The following is a 6,000-nucleotide window of genomic DNA, read 5'->3' as shown; positions in this document are numbered from 1 at the left end:
TTTTCAACGTTGTATTTGTGTTGTAGAATATTGGTTGGGAAATGACGAAATTTCAACGGTCAAATCAATGTCAGAACCCAACATTGATTAAACGTCGGCAAAAAGCATGTTGTTTCAAGGTTGTATTTGTGTTGTAGAATATTGGTTGGGAAATGACCAAAATTCAATGGTCAAATCAACGTCAGAACCCAACATTGATTAAACGTTGTCAAAAAGCATGTTGTTTCAACGTTGTGTTTGTGTTGTAGAATATTGGTTGGGAAATGACCAAAATTCAACGGTCAAATCAACGTCAGAACCCAACATTGAATAAACGTCATCAAAAAGCATGTTGTTTCAGCGTTGTATTTGTGTTGTAGAATATTGGTTGGGAAATGACCAAAATTCAATGGTCAAATCAACGTCAGAACCCAACATTGATTAAACGTTGTCAAATAGCATGTTGTGTCAACGTTGTGTTTGTGCTGTACAATATTGGTTGGGAAATGACCAACATTCAATGGTCAAAACAAGGTCAGAACCCAACATTGATTAAACGTTGTCAAAAAGAATGTTGTTTCAACGTTGTATTTGTGTTGTAGAATATTGGTTGGGAAATGACCAAAATTCAACGGTCAAATCAACGTCAGAACCCAACATTGATTAATTGTCGGCAAAAAGCATGTTTTTTCAACGTTGTATTTGTGTTGTAGAATATTGGTTGGGAAATGACGAAATTTCAACGGTCAAATCAATGTCAGAACCCAACATTGATTAAACGTCGGCAAAAAGCATGTTGTTTCAAGGTTGTATTTGTGTTGTAGAATATTGGTTGGGAAATGACCAAAATTCAATGGTCAAATCAACGTCAGAACCCAACATTGATTAAACGTTGTCAAAAAGCATGTTGTTTCAACGTTGTGTTTGTGTTGTAGAATATTGGTTGGGAAATGACCAAATTTCAACGGTCAAATCAACGTCAGAATCCAACATTGATTAAACGTTGTCAAAAAGCATGTTGTTTCAACGTTGTGTTTGTGTTGTAGAATATTGGTTGGGAAATGACCAAAATTCAACGGTCAAATCAACGTCAGAACCCAACATTGAATAAACGTCATCAAAAAGCATGTTGTTTCAGCGTTGTATTTGTGTTGTAGAATATTGGTTGGGAAATGACCAAAATTCAATGGTCAAATCAACGTCAGAACCCAACATTGATTAAACGTTGTCAAATAGCATGTTGTGTCAACGTTGTGTTTGTGCTGTACAATATTGGTTGGGAAATGACCAACATTCAATGGTCAAAACAAGGTCAGAACCCAACATTGATTAAACGTTGTCAAAAAGAATGTTGTTTCAACGTTGTATTTGTGTTGTAGAATATTGGTTGGGAAATGACCAAAATTCAACGGTCAAATCAACGTCAGAACCCAACATTGATTAATTGTCGGCAAAAAGCATGTTTTTTCAACGTTGTATTTGTGTTGTAGAATATTGGTTGGGAAATGACGAAATTTCAACGGTCAAATCAATGTCAGAACCCAACATTGATTAAACGTCGGCAAAAAGCATGTTGCTTCAGGGTTGTATTTGTGTTGTAGAATATTGGTTGGGAAATGACCAAAATTCAATGGTCAAATCAACGTCAGAACCCAACATTGATTAAACGTTGTCAAAAAGCATGTTGTTTCAACGTTGTGTTTGTGTTGTAGAATATTGGTTGGGAAATGACCAAATTTCAACGGTCAAATCAACGTCAGAATCCAACATTGATTAAACGTTGTCAAAAAGCATGTTGTTTCAACGTTGTGTTTGTGTTGTAGAATATTGGTTGGGAAATGACCAAAATTCAACGGTCAAATCAACGTCAGAACCCAACATTGAATAAACGTCATCAAAAAGCATGTTGTTTCAGCGTTGTATTTGTGTTGTAGAATATTGGTTGGGAAATGACCAAAATTCAATGGTCAAATCAACGTCAGAACCCAACATTGATTAAACGTTGTCAAATAGCATGTTGTGTCAACGTTGTGTTTGTGCTGTACAATATTGGTTGGGAAATGACCAACATTCAATGGTCAAAACAAAGTCAGAACCCAACATTGATTAAACGTTGTCAAAAAGCATGTTGTTTCAACGTTGTATTTGTGTTGTAGAATATTGGTTGGGAAATGACCCAAAAATCAATGGTCAAATCAACATCAGGACCCAACATTGATTAGACGTTGTCAAAAAGAATGTTGTTTCAACGTTGTATTTGTGTTGTAGAATATTGGTTGGGAAATGACGAAATTTCAACGGTCAAATCAACGTCAGAACCCAACATTGATTAAACGTTGTCAAAAAGCATGTTGTTTCAGCGTTGTATTTGTGTTGTAGAATATTGGTTGGGAAATGACCAAAATTCAATGGTCAAATCAACGTCAGAACCCAACATTGATTAAACGTTGTCAAAAAGCATGTTGTTTCAACGTTGTATTTGTGTTGTAGAATATTGGTTGGGAAATGACCAAATTTCAACGGTCAAATCAACGTCAGAACCCAACATTGATTAAACGTCGGCAAAAAGCATGTTGTTTCAACGTTGTGTTTGTGTTGTAGAATATTGGTTGGGAAATGACCAAATTTCAACGGTCAAATCCACGTCAGAACCCAACATTCATTAAACGTCGTCAAATAGCATGTTGTTTCAACGTTGTATTTGTGTTGTAGAATATTGGTTGGGAAATGACCAAAATTCAATGGTCAAAACAACGTCAGAACCCAACATTGATTAAACGTTGTCAAAAAGCATGTTGTTTCAACATTGTATTTGTGTTGTAGAATATTGGTTGGGAAATGACCAAAATTCAACAGTGAAATCAACGTCAGAACCCAACATTGATTAAACGTCGTCAAAAAGCATGTTGTTCCAACGTTAGGTTTGAGGACCTAATTTAAAAAGTTCCTAATGTTGTTTCAATGTCTTGTGCGTGATGGGTTGCGCAACATCAGCTATGGCACAACTCCCCACAGACAGCATTATTTCCAAATGTTTCAACACTGGCATGGAAACAGGAGTTCAGAACACTAATAAAAAAAACAAAAAAAACAATTACCGTACTCACTTGAACATAAATCGTCCCTTATAAAATGACACTTACCCATACCTGTTTTTAGTCGACAAATGAAATGAAACAAATGTGTTGTTTCTTAAACATTGAGACACTTTTTTCCCAGTGTTTTTCTCTTGTTGCATCTGTCCTGGTCACTGGTGTGAGAGAATGACAGCAAGGCATGCTTGCTGCAGGGTTTGGCGCCATCTGTTGGTTGGCCTGTGTACATCTCTAGACACTGGATATAAGACCTCTGTCTTTTTCAGAAAAGTTTTCTCTAATACAGACCTGGGCAAATTAAGACCCGGGGGCCACATGCGACCCGTTAAGCTTCTCAATCTGGCCCGCCGGACATTACCAAATATTTTTTTTAGATCTTTAGGATGGAAACTGGATGTGCAGTGATGTTTTGTAATGACCGTAAGTCTTGAACTATACAAAGTATTTCAATGGTCGGAATCTGCGCTTTTGCATGATATACTAGTTACTGTGGTAATCTAATTAGGTACTATGGTAATCTAATTAGTTACAATGGTAATCTAAGTCACAGCAGCTCAGACGAGGCACCAAGCAGTGTGGGTGGGGAGCGTTTCCACAGAGTGTCAGCCTGAAATGCGGGTGTCAGGGACAGACGCGGATGGAGATTTTCACAACAAAGTTCTAAAGCTTAGTGATGTATCAGATGTATTAGATTTACCCTTTGCGTTAATTTTTCGCTGTGTTTGTAGCATTTTTGTTGCGTTTCGCTGGATTGTAAAATATGTCAATGGAGAGGGGGTGTGACGGTCATATGTTGTCAATATTCAGTGTTTTATCGTTCATAGTTAATATTGTAAATGCCACATTCTTTACTTTCATGTACATTCTGGGTGTCTCACTGTAAAAAAAAGAGTAAAATTCTGGTCTGTCATTAGCGTTCAATCAGACATTATTGTGAGGTTTTGTATTACTGTTCCTAAAAATAGATATACCGGCCCCCAGACACTTTTTTTTTCTCTAAATTTGGCCCCCTAGTCCAGTGTTTTTCAACCTTTTCTGAGCCAAGGCACATTTTTTTCATTGAAAAAATTCTGAGGCACACCACCAGCAGAAAACATTAAAACATTTAACTCAGTAGCCAATATTGACGATAAAAAGTTGCAATTATTGGATATGAATTTAAACCATAACCAAGCATGCATCAATATAGCTCTTGTCTCAAAGTAGGTGTACTGTCACCACCTGTCACATCATGTCGTGACTTATTTTGTTTTTTTTGGTGTTTTAGTGTGTGTAGTGTTTTAGTTCTTGTCTTGCGCTCCTATTTTGGTGTCTTTTCCTCTTTTGTTGGTATTTTCCTGTAGCAGTTTCATGTCTTCCTTTGAGCGCTGTTCCCCGCACCGGCTTTGTTTTCGCAAATTAAGACTATTTAAGTTGTGCGGACGCTATCCCTTCTTTAAGGGGACATTGTTGATTGTCATGTCATGTACAGATGTACTTTGTGGACGCAGTCTGCTCCACAGTAAGTCTTTGCTGTCGTCCAGCATTCTGTTTTTGTTCACTTTGCAGCCAGTTCAGTTTTAGCTTCGTTTTGCATAGCCTTCCCTAAACTTCAATGCCTTTTGTTTATTTTTGGTTTAAGTGTTAGATACGCTGCCTCCCGCACATTGTGATCACGACAAACCGTGTTCCCGACATCTACAAAACAATTAGCTACCTGCTGCCACCTACTGATATGGAAGAGTATTACACGGTTACTCTGTCGAGCTCTAGACCAGAGGTCACCAACGCGGTGCCAGGTCGCCCGTAAGGACCAGATGAGTCGCCCGCTGGCCTGTTCTAAAAATAACTCAAATAGCAGCACTTACCAGTGAGCTGCCTCTATTTTTTAAATTGTATTTATTTACTAGCAAGCTGGTCTCGCTTTGCTCGACATTTTTAATTCTAAGAGAGACAAAACTCAAATAGAATTTGAAAATCCAAGAAAATATTTTAAAGACTTGGTCTTCACTTGTTTAAAGAAATTCATTAATTTTTTTACTTTGCTTCTTATAACTTTCAGAAAGACAATTTTAGAGAAAAAAATACAACCTTAAAAATGATTTTAGGATTTTTAAACACATATACCTTTTTACCTTTTAAATTCCTTCCTCTTCTGTCCTGACAATTTAAATCAATGTTCAAGTAAATTTATTTTTTTTATTGTAAAGAATAATAAATACATTTTAATTTAATTCTTCATTTTAGCTTCTGTTTTTTCGACAAAGAATATTTGTGAAATATTTCTTCAAACTTATTATGATTAAAATTTTTAAAAAATATCCTGGAAAATCTAGAAAATCTGTAGAATCAAATTTAAATCTTATTTCAAAGTCTTTTGAATTTCTTTTAAAATTTTTGTTCTGGAAAATCTAGAAGAAATAATGATTTGTCTTTGTTAGAAATATAGCTTGGTCCAATTTGTTATTAAACCCAAAAGTGATGTTTTGAAAAAGACTGTAATGTATAGGGCAATCACTAACTGGAATCGACTTCCACAATATCTGGTATCAATCACCAGCAGAGTGGGTTTTAAGAATAGACTAAGAGGAGAAGTATTGCGGAAAGAGATTATTCTAGATTGTACCTAATGTCATGACTGTTTTTATTGACTATTTTATTGATTATGGGACAAGCAGTAGAAAATGGTGGATGGAACTTTTTTCGTCACTTACTGTTTGTCTTTGGTACACTAATGTATATATTTTAGGCCATTGGTTCTTTGTTTTATTTTTTTTTTGCAAAAATATATATATATCTATTTTTATATTGCTCTTTTTATCTTTGGTATGAACAATATTATGTAAACTCGAAGTTATTATTATTTTTTTGGTTCTTTGTTGTTGCTATTTTTGTATTACAACATTTTATTATTTGATCATGTTGTACTGCATTTTAATCTTTTGTT

Source organism: Entelurus aequoreus, linkage group LG23 (assembly GCF_033978785.1).
Source record: "Entelurus aequoreus isolate RoL-2023_Sb linkage group LG23, RoL_Eaeq_v1.1, whole genome shotgun sequence".
NCBI classification, from domain to species: Eukaryota; Metazoa; Chordata; class Actinopteri; order Syngnathiformes; family Syngnathidae; genus Entelurus; species Entelurus aequoreus.
This window is presented reverse-complemented; position numbering follows the sequence as displayed.